This window comes from Topomyia yanbarensis, chromosome 3, assembly GCF_030247195.1.
Source record: "Topomyia yanbarensis strain Yona2022 chromosome 3, ASM3024719v1, whole genome shotgun sequence".
Lineage (NCBI taxonomy): Eukaryota > Metazoa > Arthropoda > Insecta > Diptera > Culicidae > Topomyia > Topomyia yanbarensis.
The window spans coordinates 231110713-231129393 of NC_080672.1; the positions used below are offsets into that span (position 1 = coordinate 231110713).

At 39.6% G+C, this 18681-nt stretch overlaps 1 protein-coding gene across 5 annotated transcripts in view; it reads right to left on the bottom strand.

The window, feature by feature from the left end:
* LOC131688995 (uncharacterized) overlaps positions 1 to 18681 on the bottom strand; it is a 327429-nt gene that overhangs the window by 263741 nt on the left and 45007 nt on the right. Inside the window, exon 1 of one of the 5 annotated variants that reach the window (XM_058973715.1) lies at positions 15430 to 15451. The exons of the other annotated variants lie outside the window; for them this stretch is intronic. The gene's annotated coding sequence lies outside the window, so the exon portion shown is untranslated. Of the gene's footprint in view, positions 1 to 15429; positions 15452 to 18681 lie in introns of those variants that run through there. 5 annotated transcript variants of the gene reach the window in all.

Here is an 18681-nt window from a genome sequence, read left to right on the forward strand (position 1 = left end):
CGTTAGAGGTAAAATTTAGAAACATCAAACTTTTTGATATTTATTCTACAAAGCTCATTTTTTCATTATTTGTCCTAATACCTCAACTTTCCCTCTTTTCTTGAAATGAAACTTTTCTCATGTGATCCCTAAGCATATTTTACACTAAAAGTAGTAAATTAAATAAGAATTTTGTTGTTAACAGAGTTAATATGTGCGATGTTGTGATAAAAATGTGAAATCGACACTATATGTCAGATAATTTGATGTTCCTGAATTTTATCGGTAACGAGTCTATTTTTGTTATAATCCTAAGGATTTTCCACGTTCAACAAGGTATAGTTTATGAAAATTGAGTGAAGAATAATAGAGATATGTTCAAGAGAAAATGATGAAGTTTAATATGAATGACAAAAGGCCATTTAACCCCAACTTTCCGTATTTGGACAAAGATCAAAAAGGCTCCAATCGATTTTTGAGATTTTTTCACATTATAAAAACTATAAAATATGCATGATTTGCATCACGGAGCAGAAAAATCATTAAAAATAGGAGATTTTGGGGCCAAAATGACCCAGTACCCCACTTTTCCGTATTTTCCCAGAAACAAAAATATCTCCATTCAAATACTAAGATTATTTTCTTTGAAAAGAGGTATAAATTGTAATTTTCTGATTGCTACTTCAAAAGTTATAGCATTTAATGTATTTTTCCTCCATTTTTTCCCATAGTACCAATTTCAAAAAATTTCAAGCGAAGTGGGCGGGGGTCTAAAATTGTCCAAATGATGTGAAATTTGGCATTTGAGCTTACTTTGACATTTGTCACAATATGAGATGGGGGGCCTTCGAGAATTAAAAAAAAATTGTTTTGCCATGCCCTAAACACCTCAAATCGACTTTTTCTATAGACATGCCACAAAAAGCTTCGCCAGCGATTCACTAGTTGATATTTTTGCATGAAAAAATTACAGAATGTTATTGAAATGATGTGGTATAATGTACACAAGTTTCGATCAATTCGCTTCATCTATTTTTCTAAAACCAATTGGACAAAAAAAAACTCCCACTATCTGAATTAGATATCGACCCATCAACTCATGGACCGGGGACCAACGGCTTTAGTTCCCTTTCGTAGGAAGGTGTCTCCTCAGATTGTTTTCACCTCAGGAGAATCTCAACCACCTCGGCTGGGATTGAATCCAGACCAGCTAGGGTGAGCGGCGGCTCCAATACAGGTTGCTGCATTTGATAGTTCCCCCTGGGGACCATTGATAAATTACGTAACGTAAAAATTGCCCAAATTTGACTCACCCCTCCCTCCATGTAACAAATTGTCGTAGACCTCTTACCACCCTCGTGCTAAAATCATTACGTAATTTATGTAGTGTCCCCTGGCTAAATTTGACGTTAGGTTTTTTTATCCGCAAGCTCCGTCCCGGGATTGGTGTAGATAAGGTTCCTACGGCTGGTTCAGGAAATGTTTTTTCGTAGACGGTCGCCTGGTTACAGAGCTGGTACATTAAAGTCTGGCCAGGGTAGTTGCTTGGGCAGTGGAGTGGGGCAGCCGCTGTACAAATAGCAGGGGCCAAGCACTAATGGAGGCGCTTGCGAAACTCGATACTGTGCTAGCTAACAATGGCTCCGCTAGTACATTCCGTAGAAACGGGGTGGAGGCGTGGATTGACGTAACATTTGCCAGCCCGAGTCTGGTTCCAGGCATGGAATGGAGGGTAGACGAAGGCTACACCCAAAGCGATCATTTAACAATCCGCTTTAGGATCAACTATGGTGTGCAGCATCCGAGGGCGGGAGATCCCTGTCAGGTACGCGGGTGGAAGTCCAATCACTTCGACAGCGAATCTTTCACCGCGGCCCTGGTACTGGAGGCCAACACCGACTGCCTAAGCGGGGATGGGCTGGTAACTGTTCTATCACGCGCGTGCGACGCCACTATGCCGAGAAAAACCCTGCCAAGAAACGGCAGATGCCCGGTATACTGGTGGAGTGCCGAGATTGCAGCTCTACGATCAGCCTGCCTCAGAGCTAGACGTAGGATGCAAAGAGCTCGCACCGAGGATGCAAGAGAGAACCACCGTGAAGTGTTTTGAGCTGCGAAATTGACCCTTAACAAGGCCATTAAAAGCAGCAAGAGAGCGTGTTTCGACAACCTGTGTGAGAGTGCCAACGCAAATCCGTGGGGTGACGCCTACAGAATCGTGATGGCCAAGACCCAAAGGGGCTCTTCACCCCCAGAACGGTCTCCGAACCGGTTAGCGACGATTATCGAAGTACTCTTCCCGTCTCGAGCCACAAGCCCCTGGCCGCCTGCACTACGAGACAGTGCGGGCACGGCCGAAATGGTGGCTCCAGTGACGAATGAAGAACTACTCGCAGTGGCTAAATCCCTAGCAATGAACAAAGCTCCAGGGCTAGATGGAGTTCCAAACAGCGCTCTCAAGGCAGCGATCATAGCGAACCCGAACACGTTCAGGCTAGCTATGCAGATATGCGTTGACGAGTGCCGTTTCCCCGATAGATGGAAAAGGCAGAAATTGGTGCTGTTGCCGAAGCCGGGAAGCCGCCAGGCGACCCATCGGCGCACAGACCAATCTGTCTGATCGACACGACTGGCAAATTGCTTGAGAGGATTATCCTCAACAGGCTAACCCCGTACGCAGAAGGTACGGAAGGCCTGTCAAGCAACCAGTTTGGCTTTCGGAAGGGTAAGTCCACAGTGGACGCTCTCAACTCAGTAATAAAGACTGCCGAGATAGCGATCCAACGAAAAAGGCGAGGTATTCGATATTCGTTCTTCATGTCAAGTGTCACTAACGCACAGACACTTGACATGAAGAACGCATTCAACAGCGCAAGCTGGGATGCCATCGCGCTCTTGTTACACCAGCTTAGCCTACCGGTGGGTCTGCACCGGATCCTGGAAAGTTACTTCCAGAACCGCGTACTGCTATACGAGACCGATGCCGGTTAGAAAAGGGTTCTGATTACCGCCGGAGTCCCGCAGGGCTCGATCCTAGGCCCGGTGCTATGGAACCTCATGTATGACGGTGTTCTGAGATTGAACTTCCCTCCTCGGGTCAAGATCGTCGGCTTTGCCGACGACGTAGCCTTGGAGGTCTACGGGGAGTCAATCCCCGAGGTAGAACTAACTGCCGAACATGCGATCAATACGGTCGAGGAATGGATGAGCGCGAGAGGCCTGGAGATCGCTCAGCATAAGACGGAGGTAGTTATCGTCAACAACTGCAACATGCAGTTATCCATGTGGGAGAAGTCGTGATCACCTCACAGCGGAGCCTGAAGTCTCTCGGAGTCATTATAGACGACAAGCTGACCTTCGGCAGCCATGTCGATTATACATGCAAGAGAGCGTCGACTGCTGTCACGGCACTATCGAGGATGATGTCCAACAGCTCAAAGGTGTGCGTCAGTAGACCTAGGTTACTGGCAGGCGTTGCCGTATTTATCTTCAGGTACAGCGGCCCGTCATGGTCAAGAGCACTGAGGGTAACCAGTTACCTACAGAAACTGGAGAGCACCTACCGCGTGATGTGCCTCAGAGTGATATCTGCCTACCGCACGGTATCACACGATGCATCCTGCGTGATAGCGAGCATGATGCCAGTCGGGCTGGTCATTCGGGAAGATGAGGAGTGTTTGGAGCTACGTGGAAATAGAGGAGCTCGCGAGCGCACCTCGGTCGCCAGATGGCAGCGTGAGTGGGATAACTCCTCGAAAGGTAGGTGGACCCACCGGCTGATACCTAACATATCGAGCTGGGTGGGAAAACCCCATGGGGAAGTTCACTTCCACCTGACACAATTCCTGTCAGGCCATGGCTGTTTCCGACAGTACCTCCACAGGTTCGGGCACGCGGAGGTCCCAGCCTGCCCGGACTGCTCAGATGCAGACGAAACTGCTGAATACCTAATGTTCGTATGTCCTCGGTTCGACGTCGAAAGAAGAGCAATGCTTGACGTCTGTGGCTGGGACAAAATCCCTAATACCCTTATTCAGCGGATGTGTCAATCGGTGGAGAAGTGGAACGCAGTCTCGGCTGCTACCACCCAGATTGCCTGTAGGCTACAGGTAATTTGGCGAACCGAGCAACAGACGACGGGCACTGCTAACTAGTGATTGGTTAGTTGGAGCGGAAAACGCCGAGCGCAAAAAAGGGAGTGAATGGTCTGTTCATGCTGAGGCAGGTTTGGCGCAGCGACTGGCAACCGCGTAAGGGGTAAACCCAGCCACCCCGAAGCAAGGCAGAAGAGTGAGTGTATAGGCGTATAAGTGGACTGCCTCATGCCAAGATGGGAGGGTCGTAGCGTAGTATGTTGGGACTTAGCTATCGATGCCTCATGGCGTGGCAGAGGAGTGAAAGGGTGAGCATCCAAGTCAGTCTCACACGGCATGTTAAGGGTGAGCACAAAAGTCAGCCTCACATGGTATGGTAGAGGCTAGCACAAAAGTAAGCCTAGCAAGGAATGAAAAAGGTTCCACATGGGATGCCAGGGGGAGTGACAGGGGTATAATAGAGCAGCACGATCGAGAGTGAACCAGGTGATAGGGTGAGCATCCAAATCAGCCTCACATGGTATGGGAGAGGCGAGCACAAAAGTAAGCCTAGCAAGGAATGAGTAAGGTGAGCACACAAGTCAGCCTCGCAAGGAACGAAAAAGGTGAGCACAAAAGTCAGCCTCATGTGGAGTGTTAGAGAGTGAATCAAGGTGCGATAGAGTGAGAGCACCCAAGTAAGCCTCATACAGGATGTATGAACGCGTGAGCGAGAGTGAATGAGTACATCAAGTACAGTCATCCCCCCAGAAGTAATACCGAGAGGTAGGTCCTTGGGGGAACGATGGCGGAGCCCAATGGAGTTTAGTCGGTATTAATGGCAGCGTCACCATTCGAGCCCGACACGCCCCCAGTACACCCCGTGCGGTAGCTTGGACACCTACCAATAGCACGTGTACTGGGTTAGGACGTAAACGTCTTCTCCATTGTAAAAAAAAGGTAGTTAACCAGTGCACTATGGGGTAACTAGGCCAAAAAGCTGGACAAAGCTATTTTCTGCTGTTCTTTGTATTATTTTGCATTTCTAATTCAAGCAAAGCCTAAATAATTCGTGTTGAGCACGTTTTCCATAAAAAACCGCCTACCACTGCGAAATTTGTATTTGTTTGCTATAGTAACATTTGTGTATGAAAATGTATTTGTTTGCTATAGTAACATTTGTAGGACACTTATCGAACTTATTTTTGGGGACAATACAAAAACTATCTTGTTTGATTTTTAACCATTCCAAAACTTGTTATTTGATTATTTTCAAAGCAAAAAGTAGTATTAATGCTCTTTGAATGAATATGTAGATAATACAGTTTTGTATACATGCATTGAATATTACAGTCACAATAATGCTGTTCGTCATTGTGTATGTATGTTTTGTTCAAAGATTTGTACAGGACTGCCCAAAGAAAATATTTGTGTCAACGTTCAAGAAAAATTACTAGGGGGATCGCATTCTCTTGGTAAATAGTAAATTGAAGAAAAGCATTAACTTTTTAACTTCGCTTCACAAGAAATTGTCATCCACATTCATGGAAATTACCACTCCTTTTGCCGATCAAATCCGATCTGTTCTAGAGAATTCTATTTCCAAGCCCGGGTTTTAACCTGATTTTACGAGGAACGTTTTATTATTGTCGCCTCAATCTCTGGTGGCAACCACCCACAAATCAATCGCACCCAATGTCAAGCCAATCGTCCACCAAGCGAATCAATATACCACCGGAAATTCGGAAATACCTGCCCAGGGACTAAGAAAAGAAGCATACATTTTTATTATTTAATAGCCCGCCTCTAACCCCCACACCAAAAAGCTCACAAACGGAGCCCCCTGGTAGTGGACACATCAGTTCTCAGCGTACAAAAAAAGGTCAGCACAACAAAACAAAGTTACGAATCGCGGAAACGCTGAGAACAAAAAAAACAATACGAGACCGACAAAACACAAAATTTGACAAGAAGCTACGGCGAGTACCCAGCGGAAAAAAATCCTTTTAAGGGTCCCATCGTAGCTTTGCAGGAAGCTTATAATAATTTAAATTTATTTATTACTTATTGCTAGAAAAAATGCATTTATCGATTGTTTTTATTAAAAAAATGTTAACCAATTATAACTAAAAGAATAAGCTCGATTGGTGGTGAACGAAGTTTATATTAAAAATTCTCTTATTTTATTTTTTAAAATTAGTTTCAATTTTGCTTGGAAATGAGTGCGACATGTTATTTGCTTTAAATCTTTTTGCTTTTTTTAGGTCCAAAAAAAGGGCACTAACAATTCTTTTGCTATCAATTTGACTAATGATGGAGTCAATTAGTTCGATCATTGCAATTAAAGTGCTGCAGCCCTGTCTGAACCCATACAGGTAGTTGTAAATTATGTTGTGTATGTTCAAAAACTCGAGTAGTCGAGTGATGAGTAATTTCTCAAGAATTTTATTGAAAACGCACAATGTTGAAATTGGTCTATAGTTGCAAGGTTGGTTTGGATCACCAGCTTTGAAAATTGGAATTACTCGGGCTATTTTTAAACAGTCTGGGTACCTGCCGGTTTGAATTATTAAATTAAAAGCTTTGGTTAGGATGTTTACAAAAGTGGTACAGTTGCTCTTAAGAACACTAGCGGGGATCTTATCAGGACCACAGCTGTTGTTTTTTTCGAGGTCTTTAATCAAAAGGATCACTTCGTTTATGGTTGCAGGACGCAAGAAGATTGTTTCTTGGACGTGTTGTATATTTGTAATAGGATTTGAGTTGGGACTCGTGGGAATATTGTCAGCCAAATTTTTGCCAATACTAGAGAAATATTCGTTGAAAACATTACATACTTCTTTAGTCTCAGTGACTCTGATATCATTGCAAATTAGGCTGATTGGAACATCCGACTTTGAACGACCAAAAATGGTATTAATATTTTTCCAAAGTTTTGAATGAGTTGTGTTGGATAGAAGGTTTTCAAAGTAGGCCTTTTTGCACCGCTTTTTCATTACATTAACTTTTTTAGTTATGTGTTGCAGAAGAGCTTTGAGGTTTTCATCATTGGGGTTATTTTTTACTCGTTTCAGATAATTACTTTTGATTTTAATCAGTGTCCACAAATCGAAATTGATCCAGGGGCAAAAAACGCCTTTACATTTAAAAGTTTTGGAGACCGTTCTAGTGTTTTCCGCAAGTAAAGAATTGTAGGTTGTGATGATATTTGTAAGACATACATCTACATCATCAATCAACTCGATGAGATGCATTTTCGAATTTTATTTCTCTCTATATGAATCAAATATTTTGCTTTTTGGATTTATAACTTATTTTTGACCTCATTTGAAACATAATATGCAGATTGTAATTGAATCAAAACAAACACCAATCAATATTCTCTGTTACACCAAATTTAAAGTTTAGGAAACGGGTCGCGGGATTTCGCATGGAATTTGATCAGGGGAAAACCTAAGGTCTGTTACTTCTAAACAAATACCAACAATATCAAAATAGCCCGAATTTTAAACCTTAACTCTTTTTTTTGTTTTCACAACAAATTCAGTCAAAACGAATACGTTTCGCGTACGGCGTTTTTTTGCTATCCTGAATGAGCAAAGCATGTTTGTCAAAATTTTCCATCGACAAGTTTGATAAACTTCTCCATAAACAAGTTTGACAAACTTCTCCATTAGCAAGTTTGACAAACTGCTCTATCGACAAGTTTGACAAACTCCTCCATCAACAAGTTTGACATGAAGGTCATCGCCATCCAAAAACCAGGAAAACCAGCCTCCGACCACAATTCGTATCGACCGATCGCAATGCTATCTTGTATCCGGAAGTTGTTCGAGAAAATGATCCTATCCCGCCTCGACAATTGGGTCGAAGCAAATGGCTTACTGTCAGATACACAATTTGGCTTTCGCAAAGGCAAAGGGACGAATGATTGTCTTGCGTTGCTCTCAACCGAAATTCAAATGGCCTATGCTAGTAAAGAGCAGATGGCATCAGTGTTCCTAGATATAAAGGGGGCTTTTGATTCAGTTTCTATCAACATTCTTTCAGAGAAGCTGCACCAGCATGGTCTTTCAGCGACTTTAAACAACTTTTTACTAAACTTGTTGTCGGAAAAGCACATGCATTTTTCGCATGGTGACTTATCGACATCACGATTTAGTTACATGGGCCTTCCCCAGGGCTCATGTCTAAGCCCCCTGTTATACAATTTCTACGTCAACGACATTGATGAATGTCTTGACAATTCCTGCACGTTAAGACAACTTGCAGACGATGGCGTGGTGTCTGTTACGGGACCCAAAGCTGTCGATCTACAAGGACCATTACAGAATACCTTGGACAATTTGTCTGCATGGGCTATTAAGCTGGGTATCGAATTCTCCACGGAGAAAACTGAGCTAGTTGTATTTTCTAGGAAGCGTGAACCAGCACAACTACAGCTTCTATTAATGGGTCAAACTATAGCTCAGGTCTTCACAGTAAAATATCTAGGGGTCTGGTTCGACTCGAAAGGTACTTGGGGATGCCATATTCGGTATCTGAAACAGAAATGCCAGCAAAGGATCAACTTTCTTCGTACAATAACCGGAACGTGGTGGGGTGCCCACCCAGGAGACCTAATTAGGTTGTATCAAACAACGATACTGTCGGTACTGGAATACGGATGCTTCTGCTTTCGATCCGCCGCGAACATACATTTCATCAAACTCGAAAGAATTCAGTATCGTTGTTTGCGTATCGCCTTAGGGTGCATGCAGTCGACCCATACGATGAGTCTCGAAGTCCTGTCGGGCGTTCTCCCGCTGAAAAATCGATTTTGGGAACTCTCATATCGATTGCTCATTCGATGCGATATCTTGAACCCGTTGGTGATTGAAAATTTCGAAAGGCTTGTTGAGCTCAATTCTCAGACCCGTTTTATGTCCCTGTACTTTGACTACATGGCGCAAAATATTAATCCTTCTTCTTACAATCCCAACCGTGTGCATTTCATAAATACTTCTGAATCTACTGTTTTCTTCGACACATCCATGAAAGATGAGATTATTGGAATTCCGGACCATATACGCCCACAAGTGGTTCCAAATATTTTTTATAATAAATTCCGAGAAGTCGACTGTTCTAAGATGTTTTATACTGACGGATCAAACCTCGAAGGGTCCACTGGCTTCGGTATTTTCAATCAAAAGTTCACCGCCTCCTACAAACTCAGTGACCCTGCTTCAGTTTACGCCGCAGAACTAGCTGCTATTCAGTATACCCTTGGAGTCATTGACACATTACCCGCAGACCATTACTTCATCGTCTCGGATAGTCTGAGTTCTATTGACGCTATTCGCTCGATGAAACATGGAAAGCATTCCTCGTATTTTTTGGGGAAAATACGGGAGCTACTGAGTGCTTTATCTGACAAATCTTTCCAGATTACCTTGGTGTGGGTCCCTTCTCATTGCTCCATTCCGGGCAATGAGAAGGCGGACTCCTTAGCTAAGGTGGGTGCCATTGAAGGTGACGTTTTTGAAAGACCAATTTGCTTCCACGAATTTTTCAGTATTACTCATCAGAGAACCCTCGAAAGTTGGCAAACCTCGTGGAGCAATGGGGAGCTAGGAAGGTGGCTACATTCGATAGTCCCTAAGGTATCGACGAAACCTTGGTTCAAGGGGATGGATGTGGGTCGTGACTTCATTCGTGTGATGTCCCGACTCATGGCGAACCATTACACGCTGGATGCACATCTCCGACGTATTGGGCTCGTGGAGAGTGGTATCTGCGCTTGTGGCGACGGTTATCACGATATAGAGCACATAGTCTGGGCGTGCACCGAGTACAGTTCCGCCAGGTCTCGGCTTATGGACACCCTCCGGGCCCGAGGAAGACCACCCAACGTCCCGGTTCGAGATGTGTTGGCAAGCCGCGATGTCCTCTATATGTCCCTTATATACACCTTCATAAAAACCATCAATATCCAACTTTAACTGCCCCTTTTTCCTTATCATTCTCAGAAGCGCTCTCTTCCACCTGTACCATACACCCACGATGGTTTGATGCGACTCCAAGGCGACACAAAACATCCCTGTCGAATGAGCCAACAAACACGGGACCTAAAGCACGAACATCACACGCACAACTCGAAATGTAGCCGATCAACATCTGAGCCGCACTACGAAATCGTCTGGAGAAACCCCTGCCATCTCGAGAACGACCACCCGGCGTCCCAGTACATGATTCTTCCTGATGAAGACCACCCTGATTCTGTAATCCATCCGTTGATCTCCCGAAGTCTGAAACTGAAATAATGTTCTCCCCCTGCCATGTTTGTCCACCCTACTTCCCCTGACTCTTATACACAGAAGTAACACCCCTTCCCCCCCCCCCCCCAAATATCTTCATGAAGCATTTAGCTCTTCTTGCCTTTTCTAGTTTTAACTATTATATTATATGATCTCGTTGAAAATGCCCAACTCTACTACCACATAAAATAACTCTAATTAATGTCTCCGAATCTTTACAAAATTTAATCACGCCCTCTAATTATTTCTACTTTTAAGATAGTCGTAAAAATTTTCCCCCTTAGTTAAACATTATTTTCTCCAATAATCTCATTGCTAAAAATGTCAAACCGTATTGCCATAAAAACTAAATGACCCCTCTAATCTTACGAAAATTATACTACCCCCTTGTGTATATGTATAGCTATAAATTAGCCTTAGTTTAATTTCAAAAATCAATATGTAAGCCCCTAGTTTTAAGTAATTTAAAATGTAAAACAAAACAAAATTGGCACCTTTAAGCTAACGCAAACCTGCCTTATCAAATAAACGAATTGAAAAAAAAAAAAAAAAAAAACAAGTTTGACAAACTGCAGCGCTACGCTGTTTGAAGTTTTGACAAACTGGTCAGTACACTGTTTGACAAATCGACAAATAATCGCTTTGACAAACACGAATAAAAAGTTTGGCAAACTGCGTTTGATCAAATATTTGAAAGGCAAGTACACAGCAGTTCAAATTTGTTTCACGAAAGAAGTCAAATATTTGACGTTATGACAAACAGTGTACTGGTAGCTTAAGTATAAAAAGATTATGATCTTCATGTAAAATTTGTCTTTGTTCCAGTACCGAGTAAATTGGATTTACTTTGAAGCTAACCGATATCGATACAGTTGAATTTTCCAGTTTTCAACTGCATCAGTAATGTCAAATCAAATATCAAATCGGTGTACATAGGAGCGAGTAATTTCAGCTACTGTTTCCTCTGGAAAATCCTAGACAGATCAATACTCGATAGCCGCCTATGGCATTGAAAACTATGGCGTCATCTAGACCACAATCATTTCGTATTTATAACGGATATTTACAGTGATAACTGAAAAATAAGTTCAATTGTTTGACGCTCAGCAGAAATACATCATCGCAAGGCATAGAGAAGGTTTTATCAACCCCGCGCGTCTAATTTAGATAAGCGTGCCATGTTCGGCCCGACCAGCCAACTTAGATTTTTTCCAAAACGTGAAATTAGTTCCTACAGAAAAATTTAATCTGAACAAATTAAGTTTTGGGCATAACCGAAACAAAACTAATATTTTGGCATTACTGGTCGGGAGGAGTGTTTAGGGTCCTGACTTGCGGACCTTCAATGGGACTTTTCGGATTCCAACTTTCTCGATTGAAGTGAGTTTTGCTCATAAATCTATATTTTTGAAGAAGAATTGCCGAGGGTTCAATTGTGATTTCGTTTCCAAACACCTGACATCCATACTTAAACTCAAACCGCTTAAAAATAAAAACATAAATTATTGGTGTTGCGTTGTTTATACAACAACTCAAAAATATTGCATGTGCGCACTAAGGAAGGAAGTTATGATTTATTGTTATGGTTGCTTGTAAAGTCAGCAACTCGGATGGTCTAGAAATGTGCTACAAGCACTCGGACCAATGTTCGAGTGTTGGCTGTTTTAAAATTACTTAAATGGTGTCATGGGTAATCCAGAAGGGATGAACATGACGTTTGCAATACAGTAAAACCTCACTATAAAGCAACCTCGATATAAAGTAACCTCGACATAACGTAACTCGGTATAACGTAATTTTTGCCTCGATATAACGTAACTATATTTTGAACAACAAATATTGAAAAATTTCAACTCATAATCGATTGTTACGGTTATAGATTCATTTTAAATTATTTTCGATAGAGTTTTATTTATTTTTGTTTGCACTAACAATACCAAAGTTTTATTATTGAAATAATTATAAATATTTAATTTAATTAAATTAAACTCACAATTTAATAAAATTCAAATATGGAACCGAGGTTCGTTCTTTTCTGGCTATTCCTCAGTGCATGAAAATTACAGGGATAAATTTGTTAAACTTTGATTAGATTTGAAGTGAGAGTCCTACGTACTATCACGACACTCCGGTTATACCCAGACAATACCCACAGGTACAAAAATTTACTTTTTTCGTCACCGCCAAATCGAAAGGTAATTGGCTTCATAAGCCTTATGCAAAATATTAACTTGGGTAGTTGCTTCTAGTTTACTCACAACAATTTTTGAGTTAATATGTTTGTACGCTTTCAAAAAAAACAGCCGAAGTACAATTACAATTTTTTTGCAAAAATCAACACTTTTCGAGCGACTTAGTGGAATGTCACAATTAATTCTCATAAGACATAATATTAATTATATTTTTATCCTTTTTTATTAACGACTAAAAGTGAGTCAATTTTCCATTTTTTATGTTGTAACGACATTTAATTTGCAAGAGACTGGAAGGTGTGAAATATTTTTCCATATTAAGAACAATAATACTAAAGGAAGAGTAAAGAGTTGAAGGAAGGAAGTTTGATAAAAACATCTTAGCCTTTATTTGAGTTCACGATTTAATATTCATTCGTGCTGCACAGATGTTTTTCGAAAAAAATACCTTCAATCACTATAACTGTCATCTAGGATAACAACTATATCAAACATCTAGGATTCTACGAAATTGCAGCATCATGTGCTATGTCCAACTTCATTGAAGAGTATAAATGAGTATCTTTAATTACTAACAGCATCAAAGGTTATGTAGGCTTAATGTTAAGATGAGCAAGTTACTGCAAGCGTCCAACGTATCATTTTGTATTTTGATAGTTTATCAAAATACAAAGTGCTAAAGTGCAACTGTATTAGAGGTACGTTTCTATTGCGCAGATTTCGAAATTCAACATATTGCTGATTTCAAAATATAGAGTTATTGAAGAAAGTTGACTAAAAACGGTTGATATTATTGCTTTGAGAACATAACAAGTAAATTTGAGGAAAATTCAATAGGAAAAATCCATTATACCAACTAGATGGCTAGATGAAATATATTTTGGGTCATTTTCTAGTTATAATGAACAATTTTAAATTTACCCAGAAATTGTTTTTCTGACTCGTAATAACGTAACTCGATAAAAAGTAACGAAAAAATTTTTTTGTGTTGCTTTATATCGAGGTATTACTGTATGAGGAGATTAACATAGCATAGGGTATGCTACTCCTCCCTCTTTTCGAAAAGAATGGTAAAACCATTCTGGAAAATATTAAATGGTTTGAATTTACGTACACGTTTTAAAAAAAAAATCGTATCTTTACTTGAATTTAATTAATCTGCTTTTATGGACTAATACAATTTGATTTGTTTCGTTTTTTCTTATAATAGCGTTAGAAATATCGACCTTGGTTACTGTCTAAGGTCCTGATTGAACATTATTTTTTTATTTTTCTTCTACCTTCGGATTTTAGATAAACTGAATCATTTACATCAACATGTGTTTGTTTTACATTTTGGTTTGCCTGTATTGTTCCGTTGGTTTTTATTTTATTTATCTTCTCATTTATGTGTTTGTGAATGTTTTATATTTTAAATTTTAACTCATTTGTGTACAATTCATGATTAAAAAAAAAAGAAAACTTCGGCTGGTACATGATTATAAAAAAAAACTTCGGCGGCTTGTTTTCCAAACAGTATCTCAAATGGGGTATAAATATGATCTGAGTTCGTATTGTAACAAAAACTGTAATACGGAATCCAATCATCCCAGTCATTCTTTTGATCATTGACGAAAATTCTTAGATACTCATTCAAGAATCTATGATTTCTCACTAATGCTCCAATCGATTGAGGGTGATATGCTGTTGAACAGATATGATTAATTTTGAGTAGCTCACAAACATTATCAAAAATTCCTCTGGGAACAACAATTCTCGCGTGTTATTTGAAAAGGGCCAATAAGCATACTGTCAAAATTCATCTAAATCTTACTTTGTATGATGAATTTGTACATGATTGACTAAGAAGTGCTTTTCTGGGAACAACAATTCTCGCGTGTTATTTGAAAAGGGCCAATAAGCATACTATCAAAATTCACTTTGAGAGGAAATTCTGGACAAACCATTAAGCGCCGATTATAAATCGCAACAGAAGAGAAAACTTTTCTCTTTCATAAAATGTTAACAACCATTCTCATCGAGCTACGGTTTGTCCGGAATTTTCTCTCAAAGTGAATTTTGACAGCATGCTTATTGGCCGTTTACAAAAAACACGCGAAAATTGAACTTTTTTTTAATGCAGAGTAGATTTGCATAGAGCACTCTAGTTAGAGTGTGGCCAAGAGGCCATGACGTATCCAAACGAACACGGAATTTAACGTATACACAATAGAAATATGTCAAATTTCATGTTCGTTTGAATACGTCATGGCCTCTTGGCCATACTCTAACTAGAGTGCTCTAGATTTGCAAAGAGGTGTCAGAGTTAATTGAGAGCATGGCGATATCGATGTGGTCGTTTGGAAACAGCATATTTTGGACCTACCCAAAATAACAATTTTAATACATCTGATTGCTTTTTTCAACCTAAAAGCGATTTCTTATGTATTGTATTTACATTTGCAATACTTCAATTTGTTATGAGCTTTATATGGAAAAATGCACAAATCATCGTCAAAACGTCCAAAATATGGTACTGGTCCAAAATATCCTTGTTACCCTACAATGTAGGGGAGGGTGAGGACACTTGATCCTTGGGGATATTTGATTCCTTGGTCATATTTCTTAATCTATACATCAAAAGTTACCACAATATAAAAAGAAAATGAAATATTTGATCGTTTATGATGTTTCAAAAACAAATCTAATGTGGTTTGGAAAAATTGCACATTTTAAAAAATATGTGTTGATATCCATCTCGAAGATCTTTTTACAAATTTTTCAAGCGGTTGTATGATTGTATATGAATATTTTCAAGTACGATTACTTTCTAAGGGCTTTTGTCTAGAAAAAAACATTTTTAGAATAAAAAGTTTCACAACACACACAAAAAAAATAAATTTTGTTCACCTTATACAATAGGTATATTTGATCTCTGTAACACTGGGTACACTTGATTCCTATCATTAGCTCTCTCAAACACTTTCGAAATGTATAGAAATAGAAAAACATCATTTTCATAAAATGGCTGGCACTATTAATTCTAAAATGTTTTTTTTGTGAGCAAACTACGGTATGAGGTACTGAAGGTTGGAAAATTCAGTTAAACAGCACTGATTTACCGCAAATACTTGTCTTGACTTTCTACTGTGATTAAAATTTGTTGTGCATCTGAAAAGCTAGTCTAATTAATTAATTTGTCATGACAGATGATTGGCTGAATATTAGTGGATATTTGTCATAGTGTGCTTTGTTTCTTTAGCCCTAGTAGCAGAGAAGAGAAGTACCACTTCGAACAAAAACAATCACGAAAGTTCTCACAAAAGCGAATCGGATTTGCTGCTGGTTTTCCTTGGTTTGCTTTGAGAGTGCATCCGTATGACGTTTCAACTAGTATAACTTTTGAAACTGGCTCGTATAAATCGTTGCAAGCGGCAAGGTCGAGCTTCGCTAAAGCGTACAGTAAATAACAGAAAATGTATTATTGTATTTCGTATCATAGATTTTACATTTCTGATTGATATTATGCTTATTGCTGTATGTAATTAGTGAACGCTCGTTTTCTAAAACGACATTATCTGTTATTTTTGTGGGGCGTCCGGAAAATCATCCAGTTTCAACAGAATGTTCTCTAATTACCTGGCCCGACGCAAATGCTTTTTATCAATTTTGCATATTGAAGAGTAACTCGTAAGGAACCTTTACTAAGCAGCACATGATTGTAGAGCCCCCTTTCTAAGTAGTGAAACGTGATCTTCCGCATGGGTGGTGTCATAAATATTACTTGTGATAATTTAGCTGAAGAAATAAACTTTTTTTTCTGAATTCCAATCCAATGCAGTGAAAGCTAATGTGAGTACTTAAGGTCACAAGAGCACTTAGCACATATTAGGGAATCCAATGGAAGATTTTGTCGCGATAATTCTAATTTGTAAAACAAATATTTTTAATTCTGCGAACAAAAAAATAAAAAAAAGTTCGATAAAACGTCAGCTGCGTCGGAAAAAAATGAAAACAGCATATGGCTTACTCTAGTAATAGTTGTGGATTTATGATAGTTTTATAGCCCCTGGTAAAACTTAGATTGCACTTGTAGCGTGCTATAAAACTTCAATTGTTACTTGTGTTAATGACGTATACGTATACAATCTCGCCATCATCGGTCTTAACAGCATTTGAGTTGTTTTCTCTAACAGTCTACTAATTTTTAAATTTATTTTAGAATTTTTTTTTGCTGAGTAACTGATTAGTATTTGCTTCTCGGTACGCAGATCTGAAAAGTGTGTAGCAGCGATGCCACAAGTACAGATTTATCTAGAAAGGTACAGATTTTTCGAGTATTACAGATTCTGTACGATACGGATACCATATTTTTGTAAAAAAGTACAGTTTGGTACAGATTTTTTTTAATGTGACATGTAAAATAATTTAACACCGCGATGCATACCAATAAACAGGTTGTAAATGTTGAGTTAGACCGCTGACAGCGTGATGGCGAGAAACAGAGCTGGAGCTAACACTGACATTAGGATGCGGAATTCGAGAAACTTGTTTGCAGAAAATCAAAGGATTGATGTCAAAATAGGTTTGTTGCCGTACCAGAAGAAACTGGAAGTACTTCTTCTCCTTTTCTACTTCTAGTAGCAAACCGAATAAAAAATTAGCAAGTTTTTTTGTTCCTGTTTGCTACGGAGCAACTAGGAGCAAGAAGCGTGTATTGAAACAAACCTAATTGAGTTCTTGTCGGCCGATCTCACGAACACTACTGCAGTTTCTTGGTTGAAAGCAATCCCATTTATTTTTTCCGTTTTGTTTATTATTTTCCACCAGCTAGTGATGTAGTATTTGTGTCATGTGACGTGTACGTACTTGAGCTGTAGAAAAGTCTATGAAAGCCGAGCGGATTTGCGCGGATTGATAGGCCGCTTACATAGTGGCGGTGAGAAACAGTGTAGGGGCTGGTACTGACTGTAGGATGCGAGAAACCTTCTTACAGCATATCAAATGGAACCTGTCAGAGTAAAAGCAGGTAGCCGGTGCAGATCCGCTCGGCTTTCACTCTGACATCATCCCTTTGGATAGCAGCAAGCAGGTTTCTCGCATTCTAATGTCAGCTCTAGCCCCTGCTTAGCTTCTAACTGCCACTCTGTAAGCACCCATAGGCTTCATTTGATTTGCTGAATCCGGGTTTGTCACATTTCGCATGCAAATGTCAGTACAAGCCACAGCCAGGGTTGCCACATTCACAAATTTTTCTTTAAAGTCACAGATTTATATAACAATTAGGCAATCCATTAGACGTGTTGGATTAGCTGATTATTTCTTTATTGTTTCTTCTGACGTTACTCCGCACTACTAGGCATAACGTCCGACAAAACCATTGATTCGATCTAACATCAAACGAATTGGTACTAATGAAAGATGTTTGTCGGACGGGTTTTTCTGTTCGCAGGAGTTAAGCAAAACAAACTTATTAACAAAACCCACCACTGAGTTGTCAAACAAACCTCTCCTAGATTGCCTAATGAAACACAGCTTCCAATTTGGCCCTGGCCGCAGCTCAGCTTAGGCTGAAAACAAAATGACAACGAGAATTTGAACGGGATCTGATTTTGACATTACCCAGTCAAACACTCCGGAATTTGGACTGATTTCTGGCGAAAGTTTATCGCAAATGAAACTGATTCCGAGTCGGAATTTTTGGTTTTTCGTAGCCAAATATCAGCATCAGCACCAACTCAATATATCACTATCTCGAATGAAAAAAAAAATTATGAAATGATTCTGTTTGTCGTTGTGTTGGTACAGAATACGAAGAATTTTCAACTCCCAGTACAGATTTAATTGTGGCAACACTGGTGAGTAGTCAGAACGATTGTCGTTTGCATTTTTCATACGTATCAATCCGCTGAAGTTTTCGAGCCTATCATGGTTTACAGACCTTGGTGACATTTCGTAAAAATTTAAATGCGACGTTAAATCCTTGAAATCCTTGAGAATTTATACAAAGCAGCCTTTAATATTAAAGATTGAAAATAATTATAAACTAATGAAAATAATTATAAACTAATCCTGAAAAAGGAAAATGGCTGGCTAACAAAATGCTGTTTGTGTTTGAATTTAATTTATTTATTTATTTATTTATTTATTTATTTATTTATT